Raw genomic sequence first — 10,861 nt, forward strand, 5'->3', positions numbered from 1 at the left:
TTTGCTTTGCCTGAATTATAGCATCACAGGACAAACTGAGAGTTAGCTGGTTTTATAAATCCTGATCACAACAACTTTCAAAATCATACCGTTTCCTTTGCCCATAAGTGCACAACATCACAGCGTCTATCCTAAAGGCAGATGGATTTGTCTGAGAAAACCTATATTTAAGTCAGGTGAAATCAATTTAGCTCTCTTCATGAGGTCGAGCTAACACTGGAACATGCTACAACTACTGATCAGATCCATAAAAAACACAATGTTATTTCAAAGATAAGTTGAAAATGAAATAAATATCACAATATTAACAATGAATATTTTAGAGCTACCTCTCTACTTTTGCATGGGCAAAAATCAAGTGTGCACATAACCCATTGTAATTGTCAGTGAGCTGCTTTCAGAATTATAATGGCTTTTATTTTCTTAAAAAACTACTGATGCAAAAGCACAAAATAGGTCGCCATAAAACAAAGGTATATAAAAAAAACAACCACCCTCTCCTTAAAATACATTTTTTTCCCTTTGCTTTTTCAGCTTTTAAAAAGCTGGTTTGGCCCTTCCTCAGACACATTTATTTCATTAATATTTTACCTCCTTCCAAAATGTTGCATAAGTGGGAAGGTTTCCCAATTTAGGAGTCTAATAAAGGTGGGTGCAACATATGTAAAGTCAAGATTATTTGTCATATTTGTAATGAAGAATGCAGAATTAGACAAGTAAAATGAATCAAAAGGTACTAAAATAAAAATACAAATATAAGGGTCTACTCATATGGGGAGGAAAAGTGTTGTTGAAACTGGCCTCTAGAACCAGGATGCCTTTAGTGGCCTTAGGCTAGGTTCACATTCAGTTTTGTGCAATCCGTTTAATGGATCCGTTAAATGGAAGTGCTGATAATGAGCCAAATCTGGTGTATTTTGCCATCGCGTTAACGCATGTGACTGCGTTATGTCATTTTGATGTCCGTTCCTGAAGCATCCGTTTATGTGCATTTAGGCACTGTTAAATAAAGTTTTTCAATTTTTAAAAATTTTTTTTGTCAGTGTTGTGTGTGGGTGGACACATTCTCCATTTTGGAAACATCGAGTGTACTTCTGCTGCAAGCAAGATGTTTCTGTCTCAGCTTGTAAGATTTCGCTTGATGCAGTTGCGACGTCGTCAGAGAAGGCATATTTCCCGGAGGAGATATTGGATTTATGAAGTTAATTTTTTTCGGAAAACATATGGTGCCTTTCACACCCTCTATGTTCAACTTCGTGATCATCCCTTTAAATTTCACCGATATCTTCGAATGACAATTAAAGCGTTTGATATTCTGCTGTCGCATGTCAAGGATGAAAAACGTCATCAACACAGCACTTTCCGTGAAAGTATTTCTGCGGAAGAACGTTTAGTGGTGACCCTAAGGTAATTTCCCTTTGATTTATTTACATTGTGCCAGTAACTGCAAAGACAAGATGTAATTACCGTTGTGCATGTCTTTTTCTTTCCTACACATAGCCTACTGTCATAGTCCATTTTCAGTTGCCTTTTTGTTTGTTGTCAGACAAAATCTTAGCTTTCGTTAAATCTGTACCATATGACATTGTTTTTTATTCATAGATACCTGGCTACGAGAGAAACTTTTGCCTCACTGCACTTCAAATTTCGGCTGGGCAAAACTACCAATTGCCAACTTGTTCGGGAAACCTGTGATGCCATTTGGAACAACTTATATCCACTTGTACTACTGACACCAACACCAGAAATGTGGCTAGCGATTGCCAAAAGCTTTGAGGATGTGGCAAATTTTCCAAATTGCATTGTGCCATGGACGGGAAGCACATCCGTATTCAAAAACCCGTGCATAGTGGATCCTTGTACTAAAATTACAAAAAATACTTTTACATTGTGTAAATGGCTATTGCGGATGCTAGATACCGCTTTGTTGCAGTTGATATTAGTGCATATGGTCGGACAAAGGATTCACGAGTGTTCAAAGAGTCCAACATGGGGAAATGTCTGTACAGCATCTGCTTCAACATACCCTCAGCACGACCTCTACCAGGCACGGAAAACCCAAGTTTGCCCTTTGTTTTAGTTGGGGATGAGGTGTTCCAACTAGGAAGAAATCTTATCAAGCCATACTCAAGCCGCAGTCTAAACTACACCAGACGCATTTTTAATTATCGCTTGGGCCGAGCAAGACATTATGTAGAATGCATATTTGGTATTTTGACAATAAAATGGCAGATTTTATTATCTTGTATGCAACTGCAACCAGAAAATGTGGACCATGTAGTTAAGGCTTGCATCTGCCTGCACAATTTTGTGTCCTGACATGAACCCCTGCTAGTTGACTCCGATGACTGTGAGTCGAACCTGATGAACATTGAGTCGATTACTGGTTGGTCGCCAGTTGAGATTATGCAAATACGTGATCAATTTGCCAGTTATTTTGTCAATGAAGGTCAGGTTCCATGGCAAAACAGCCATGCGTGACATTGTTTCAGAATCTTTCTTTTATTGACATATGTGCAATGTGTGCATATTGTGATTCTTGAAGTAGGTGTATTTTTGTTTATTTTGGTTAAAGCTCTGATATCCTATCTAATTTGCAGTTTATGTTTACAGTGTCTTTTAAAAATCAAATTAAATTTTCAAATATCATTTTGCATAATAAAACAGTTTAATAACAAGTCAGGAATACAATAGTCTTTCACTCAAAATGTTGGTAGGCATTTTAAACATATGCGATCCCATAGGGATTTAATAAAGTATGCAAATTGAAGTCTTGTAGAATGTAAAACAAAACTTTCAAAGGCTATATTGCCAAACTTAAGGAATTTTTGTAAAATATTTACAGATTGTGGTATTGCGCGGGCGTATTGTCTATCCAACTGAAAATGTCAGTGTGCTGCTGGAGCGCAGTTAAGTCTTATCTGTCTGGCAGGGAAAGCGCAAGCTTGGTCCTCCTGGACGCTGTATTCCACAGCTGACACTTGACTTTACAGGGACATACAAAAAGCGCCCTCCAATCTAAGTACAGACAATCTTTGAGCACGTAACTGATGACGGTCTGCACTGACCGAAACGTTTTGTTTGGTACTACAAATAAACTGTTCCATTTAAGCATTTAAGTTGAGTGCCAGCTTTTCATTATACTATATATGGTTTGGCAACCTACCTCGGCACCACTACAGTTGTGCACACTGTGTTTTTTCCTAGGTAGTCAAATCTGTCTCTCATTGATCTCCAACGGGTATGGACTGCATCGGCTACAATAAAAACACAAAACAAAAACAGAAATATTATTTCTCGTGAACAATATTTAAATAAACTAATCTATTTCACTTGACCATTAATTACCAATTTTTTTTGAGAGGAGGTGAACTTTTCCAGATAACGAGGATTCAACTCACAAATTATTTTCTCCCACAATCTCCTGTTTTTAACCCCTTTCTTCCATCTGACGTACTATCCCGTCCATGGGACCCGGGCCCCTATGCCCATGGATGGGAAAGTACGTCATAGCAATCAGCGGCGCTCACGTAGTGAGCGCCTCTGATCGCGGCTGGGTGTCAGCTGATTATCACAGATGACACCCGGCACTATGTGTCAGGGGTGGTCACGGACCGCCCCCAACACGTTAACCACTGGCACACCGCGATCAAACACGATTGCAGTGTACTGGGGGTTTAGGGAAGCATCGGCAGGGAGGGGGCTCCCTCCGTGCTTCCCTGCGACCCCCGCAGCAGCGCGATGTGCAGTGCTGCTGCGGGGGTCTCCTTCCCTGCAGGTCCCCGGATCCAAAATGGCGGCGGGGACCTTTGGGGGCCTGCAGAGAGCCGGCTTCCTCAGGGCCTGCAATGCGCAGGCACGAGGAAGCCTTCTGCAGTGCCTGTGACAGATTGCTGATCTGTCACAGTGATCTGTGATGTGACAGGTCAGCGATCTGTCACATGACAGTTATGTCCCCACTGGGACATTGTAATAAAGTTAAAAAAAAAGTGTAAAAATAATTTATAAAAAAATCGCTTAGGCTATGTGCACACGGTGCGGATTCTGCTGCGTTTCCGCAGCGGTTTTGGCCATGCGGAAACGCAGCAGTTCCACAGACCAAGTACAGTACAATGAAACCCTATGGGTTTTCAAAAACGCTGTGCTGATGGTGCGTTTTTTTCCGCACGGTTTTGCTGCGGTTTACAAACCGCAGCATGTCAATTGTTTGGCCGGTTTTTGCAGCAGTTTCACACCTTTAACATAGTAGAGGTGTGAAACCGCAGGGCAAAACCGCAGACCAAACCGCAAGAAAACTGAAGGCCACTTTACCTGCGGTTTTACCTGCGGTTCTGCGCGGAAAAAAACGCAGCTGAATATGCAACGTGTGCACATAGCCTTAATAAATTGAAAAAAAAATCCCTAATAAATTCATTTTTTGAAAATAAAAAAAAAACCCAATAGAAGTACACATATTTAGTATGCAACGACCCGTCCTATAAAACTGTCCCATTAGTTAACCCCTTTACTGAACCCCTTAAAAAATAAAAATAAAAAACGAAGCAAAAAATAAAGCTTTATCATCATACTGCCGAACAAAAAGTGCAATAACGTGCGATCAAAAAGATGGATATAAATAATCATGGTACCGCTGAAAACGTTATCTTGTCCCGCAAAAAAACGAGCCGCCACACAGCATCATCAGCAAAAAAGAGAAAAGTTATAGCTCGCAGAATAAAGCGATGCAAAATATATTATTTTTTATATAAAATTGTTTTCATTGCATAAAAGCGCCAAAACATAAAAAAAGACATAAATGAGGTATCGCTGTAACTGTACTGACCCGAAGAATAAATCCGCCTTATCAATTTTATGGCACGCGGAACGGTGTACACGCACCCCCCCAAAAGAAATTCTTGAAATGCTGGTTTTTGTTCATTCTGCGTCCAAAAAAATCGGAATAAAAAGCGATCAAAAAATGTCACATGCCCGAAAATGGTACCAATAAAAAAGGCCAATTCGTCCCGCAAAAAATTAGACCTCAGATGACTCGGTGCATAAAAAAATATGGAGAAATTATAGCTCTCAAAATGTGGTGATGCAAAAACTATTTTTACAATAAAAACTGTCTTTTAGCGTATGACAGCTGCCAAACATAAAAACCCGCCATATATAGTAAATCAAACCCCCTTTATCACCCCCTTACTTAGGTAAAAATAATACAATTAAAAAAATGTATTTATTTCCATTTTCCCATTAGGGTTAGGGCTAGGGTTAGGGCTGAGATTAACCCCTTCATGACCAAGCCTATTTTGACCTTAATGACCAGGCCATTTTTTGCAATTCTGACCAGTGTCCCTTTATGAGGTAATAACTCAGGAACGCTTCAACGGATCCTAGCGATTCTGAGATTGTTTTTTCGTGACATATTGGGCTTCATGTTAGTGGTAAATTTAGGTTGATAATTTTTGTGTTTATTTGTCAAAAAATCAGAAATTTGGTGAAAATTTTGCAATTTTCAAATTTTGAATTTTTATTCTGTTAAACCAGAGAGTTATGTGACACAAAATAGCTAATAAATAACATTTCCCATATGTCTACTTTACATCAGCACAATTTTGGAAACAAAATATTTTTTTGTTAGGAAGTTATAAGGGTTAAAAGTTGACCAGCGATTTCTCATTTTTACAATAAAATTTACAAAACCATTTTTTTTAGGGACCACCTCACATTTGAAGTCACTTTGAGGGGTCTATATGGCAGAAAATACCCAAAAGTTACACCATTCTAAAAACGGCACCCCTCAAGCTACTCAAAACTACATTCAAGAAGATTATTAACCCTTCAGGTGTTTCACAGGAACTAAAGCAATGTGGAAAGAAAAAATGGACATTTTAATTTTTCCAACAAAAATGTTCTTTTAGCATCAATGTTTTCATTTTCACATGGGAAACAGGATAAAATGGATCCTAAAATTTGTTGGGCAATTTCTTCTGAGTACAACGATACCTCATATGTGGTCATAAACCACTGTTTGGGCGCACGGCACGGCTCAGAAGGGAAGGAGCGCCATTTGACTTTTTGAATGGAAAATATGCTGGAATATTTAGCGGTTGCCATGTCGTGTTTGGAGAGTCCCTGTGTGCATAAACATTGGAGCTCCTCCACAAGTGACCCCATTTTGGAAACTAGACCCCCCAAGGAACTTATCTAGATGCATAGTGATCACTTTGAACCCCCAGGTACTTCACAAATTGATCTGTAAAAAAAAAAAATACTTTTTTTTCACAAAAATTTTCTTTTAGCCTCAGTTTTTTCATTTTCACATGGGCAACTGGATAAAATGGATCCTAAAATTTGTTGAGCAATTTCTCCTGAGTGCACAGATACCTCATATGTGGTCATACACCACTGTTTGGGTGCACGGCATGGCCCGGAAGGCAAGGAGCACCATTTGACTTTTTGAATGGAAAATTAGCTCCAATCGTTATCGGACACCATGTCGCATTTGGAGAGCCCCTGTGCACCTAAACATTGGAGCTCCCCCACAAGTGACCCCATTTTGGAAACTAGACCCCCTAAGGAACTTATCTAGACGTGTAGGGAGCACTTTGAACCCCCAAGTGCTTCACAAAAGTTTATAACACAGAGCAGTGAAAATAAAAAATATTTTTTTTTCCTCAAAAATGATTTTTAGCACACTATTTTTAATTTTCACAAGGCTAACAGGAGAAATTGGACCACAAATCTTGTTGTCCAGTTTGTCCTGAGTACGCTGGTACCCCATATGTGGGGGGAACCACTGTTTGGGCACACGGCAGGGCTCAGAAGGGAAGGAGCGCCATTTGACTTTTTGAAATGCAAATTACTTCCAATCGTTAGCGGACACCATGTCGTGTTTGGAGAGCCCCTGTGTGCCTAAACATTGGAGCTCCCCCACAAATGACCCCATTTTGGAAACTAGACCCCCTAAGGAACTTATCTAGATGTGTAGTGAGCACCTTGAACCCTCAAGTGCTTCACAAAAGTTTATGACGCAGAGCCGTGAAAATAAAAAAAAATTTTTTTCCCTCAAAAAATTATTTTTTAGTGCGCAATTTTTTATTTTCACAAGGGTATCAGGATAAATTAGACCCCAAAATTTGTTGTCCAGTTTGTCCTGAGTACGCTGGTACCCCACATGTGGGGGGGAACCACTGTTTGGGCACACGTCGGGGCTCGGAAGGGAAGTAGTGACATTTTGAAATGCTGACTTTGATGGAATGGTCTGCGGGTGTCATGTTACATTTGCAGAGCCCCTGATGTACCTAAACTGTGGAACCCCCCACAATTGACCCCATTTTGGAGACTAGACCCCCCAAGGAACTTATCTAGATGTGTGGTGAGCACCTTGAACCCCCAAGCGCTTCACAGAAGTTTATAATGCAGAGACGTGAAAATAAAAAATATTTTTTTTTCCACAAAAAAAAAATGATTTTTAGCCAGCAATTTTTTTTTCACAGGGGTAGCAGGATAAATTGGCCCCAAAAGTTGTTGTCCAGTTTGTCCTGAGTACGCTGATACCTCATATGTGGGTGGGGACCACTGTTTGGGTACACGTCGGGGCTCGGAAGGGAAGTAGTGACATTATGAAATGCTGACTTTGATGGAATGGTCTGCGGGCATCATGTTACATTTGCAGAACCCCTGATGTACCTAAACTGTGGAACCCCCCCACAAGTGACCCCATTTTGGAAACTAGACCCCCGAAGGAACTTATCTAGATGTGTGGTGAGCACCTTGAACCCCCAAGTGCTTCACAGAAGTTTATAACGCAGAGACGTGAAAATAAAAAATATTTTTTTTTCCTCAAAAAAAATGATTTTTAGCCAGCAATTTTTTTTTTCACAAGGGTAGCAGGATAAATTGGACCCCAAAAGTTGTTGTACAGTTTGTCCTGAGTACGCTGGTGCCCCATATATGGGGGGGAACTATTGTTTGGGCACACGTAAGGGCTCGGAATGGAAGTAGTGGCGTTTTGAAATGCAGACTTTGATGGAATGGTCTGCGGTCGTCATTACGTTTGCAGAGCCCCTGATGTGCCTATACAATAGAAACCCCCCCCCCTCTTTTCAACCCTAACCCTAACCCTAATGGAAAAATAAAAATATTTTCTTTATTTTATTAGTTCTGCCTACCTATGGGGGTGATAATCGGGGGGTTTATTTACTTTTTCTTTCATTTTGATCACTGTGAGAGTGATCAAAATGAAAGAATGGAATCTGCAGCCGGCAGATTCGGGCGGGCGCACTGCGCATGCGCCCGCCATTTTCAAAGATGGCGGCGCCCATCATCCGGACCCGAGGGACACCGGGAGGGACGGGGGACTCAGGAGGTACCGGGGGGGGTGAGGGGGGGATCGGAGGCTGGCGGGGAGCAGAGGGAATGGGAGGGGGGGCAGATGATGACAGCGGCAGATCGCCGCTGTCATTCAGTTGCGGGGGGGCGATCGCCGGTGGGGGGGGTGGAATCGGTGTCTCCAGCCATGTCCGATGCTACAGCAGCGTCGGACATGGCTGGATTGTAATATTTCATCAATTTTCATTGATGAAATATTACTATCGCTCTGATTGGCTGTTTCACTTTTAACAGCCAATCAGAGCGATCGTAGCCACGTGGGGGCGAAGCCACGCCCCCTGTGGTGAATTACAAAGCCCTCTGTATCTGCGGGTCGGGTGACCTTTCAGTGACCCCGGTCACCCGACCCACAGGGGGGCTTTGAAGTCATGACGCCACATAGGCGTCACTGGTCAGATTTGAAACAGGTTTCATGACGCCTATGTGGCGTCATTGGTCGTGAAGGGGTTAAGGTTAGGGGTGTGTTGGGGTTAGGGTTGGAGTTAGAATTGGGGGGTTTCCGCTGTTTGGGCACATCAGGTGCTCGCCAACCGCAACATGGCGTCTGATCTCAATTCCAGCTAATTCTGCTTTGAAAAAGTTAAACGGTGCTCCTTCCCTTCCAAGCTCTGCCATGCGCCCAAATAGTGTTTTACTCCCACATATGGGGTATCAGCCTACTCAGGACAAATTGCAAAACAACTTTTGGGGTCCAATGTCTCCTGTTACCCTTAGGAAAATAAAAAATTGGGGGCAAAAATATCATTTTTGTGGAATAAAATATGATTTTTTTATTTTCACGCCTGGGCGTTATGAACTTCTGTGAAGCACTTGGGGGTTCAAAGTGCTCATCACACATCTAGATAAGTTCCTTGGGGGGGGGTCTAGTTTCCAAAATGGTGTCATTTGTTGGGGGTTTCCACTGTTTAGGCCCATCAGGGGCTTTCTAAATGCGGCATGGCGTTCAATCCCAATTCCAGCCAAAAAAGTCAAATGGCGCTGCTTCCCTTCCGAGCTCTGCCATGCGCCCAAATAGTGGTTTACCTCCACATATGGGGTATCAGCGTACTCAGAACAAATTGCACAATAACTTTTGGGGTCCTGTTATCCTTGGAAAAATAAAAATTGAGGGTGAAAAGATCATTTTTTTGGAAAAAATATGATTTTTTAATTGTACAGTTGTACATTATAAACTTCTGTGAAGCCCTTGGGGGTTCAAAGTTCTCACCACACATCTAGATAAGTTCCTTGGGGGGTCTAGTTTCCAAAATGGTGTCATTTGTGGGGGGTTTCCACTGGTTTGGCACTTCAGGGGCTTTCCAAACGCGACATGGTGTCCGCTCTGCCATGTGCCCAAATAGTCAGCATACTCAGGACAAAAGGCACAATAACTTTTAGGGTCATCTTACCCTTGGAAAAATAAAAATTGGGGGTGAAAAGATCATTTTTGTGGAAAATATATGATTTTATAATTGTACGGCTGTATGTTATAAACTTCTGTGAAGCCCTTGTGGGTTCAAAGTCCTCACCACATGTCTAGATAAGTCCTTGGGGGGTCTAGTTTCCAAAATGGGGTCACTTGTCGGAGGTTTCCACTGTTTAGGTATATCAGGGGCTCTCCAAACGTGACATGGCGTCCGATCTGAATTCCAGGCAATTTTGCATTGAAAATGTCAAACAGCGCTCCTTCCCTTCTGAGCTCTGCCATGCGCAGAAACAGTGGTTCCCACATATCAGGTATCACCATACTCAGGAGAAATTGCCCAATAACTTTTGCAGTCCAATTTCTCTTGTTACCCTTGGTAAAATAAAAAAAATTGGACCTGAAGTAATTTTTTTTGTGAAAAAAAGTTAAATGTTCATTTTTTTTAAACATTCAAAAAATTCCTGTGAAGCACCTGAAGGGTTAATAAACTTCTTGAATGTGGTTTTGAGCACCTTGAGGGGTGCAGTTTTTAGAATGGTGTCACTTTTGGGTATTTTCTATCACATAGACCCCTCAAAGTGACTTCAAATATGATGTGGTCCCTAAAAATAAAATGGTGTTACAAAAATGAGAAATCGCTGGTCAACTTTTAACCCTTACAACTTCCTAACAAAAAAAAATTTTGGTTCCAAAATTGTGCTGATGTAAAGTAAACATGTGGGAAATGTTATTTATTAAGTTTTTTGTGTGCCATATCTCTGTGATTTAAGGGCATAAAAATTCAAAGTTGGAAAATTGCGAAATTTTCAAAATTTTTGCCAAATTTCCTTTTTTTCACAAATAAACGCAAGTTATTTGAATGAAATTTTACCACTAACATGAAGTACAATATGTCACGAGAAAACAACGTGAGAAATCACCAGGATCCACGGAAGCGTTTCAGAGTTATTACCTCATAAAGGGACAGTGGTCAGAATTGTAATAATTGGCCCGGTCATGAACGTGCAAACCACCCTTGAGGGTTAAGGGGTTAATGACATCATTATGCAAGCTGTCACTCTGATCCCATATAGAAGGATT

The 10,861-nt window shown here is 41.2% G+C and overlaps 1 pseudogene; it reads left to right on the forward strand.

Annotated features, from left to right (window-relative positions):
- The first annotated feature begins 1,108 nt into the window (after positions 1 to 1,108).
- On the forward strand, positions 1,109 to 2,324 carry LOC141074164 (uncharacterized; annotated as a pseudogene).
- Positions 2,325 to 10,861: the final 8,537 nt, after the last annotated feature.

This window comes from Dendrobates tinctorius, unplaced genomic scaffold (genome assembly GCF_039654945.1).
Source record: "Dendrobates tinctorius isolate UK_male_01 unplaced genomic scaffold, ASM3965494v1 ptg000326l, whole genome shotgun sequence".
Classification (NCBI taxonomy): domain Eukaryota; kingdom Metazoa; phylum Chordata; class Amphibia; order Anura; family Dendrobatidae; genus Dendrobates; species Dendrobates tinctorius.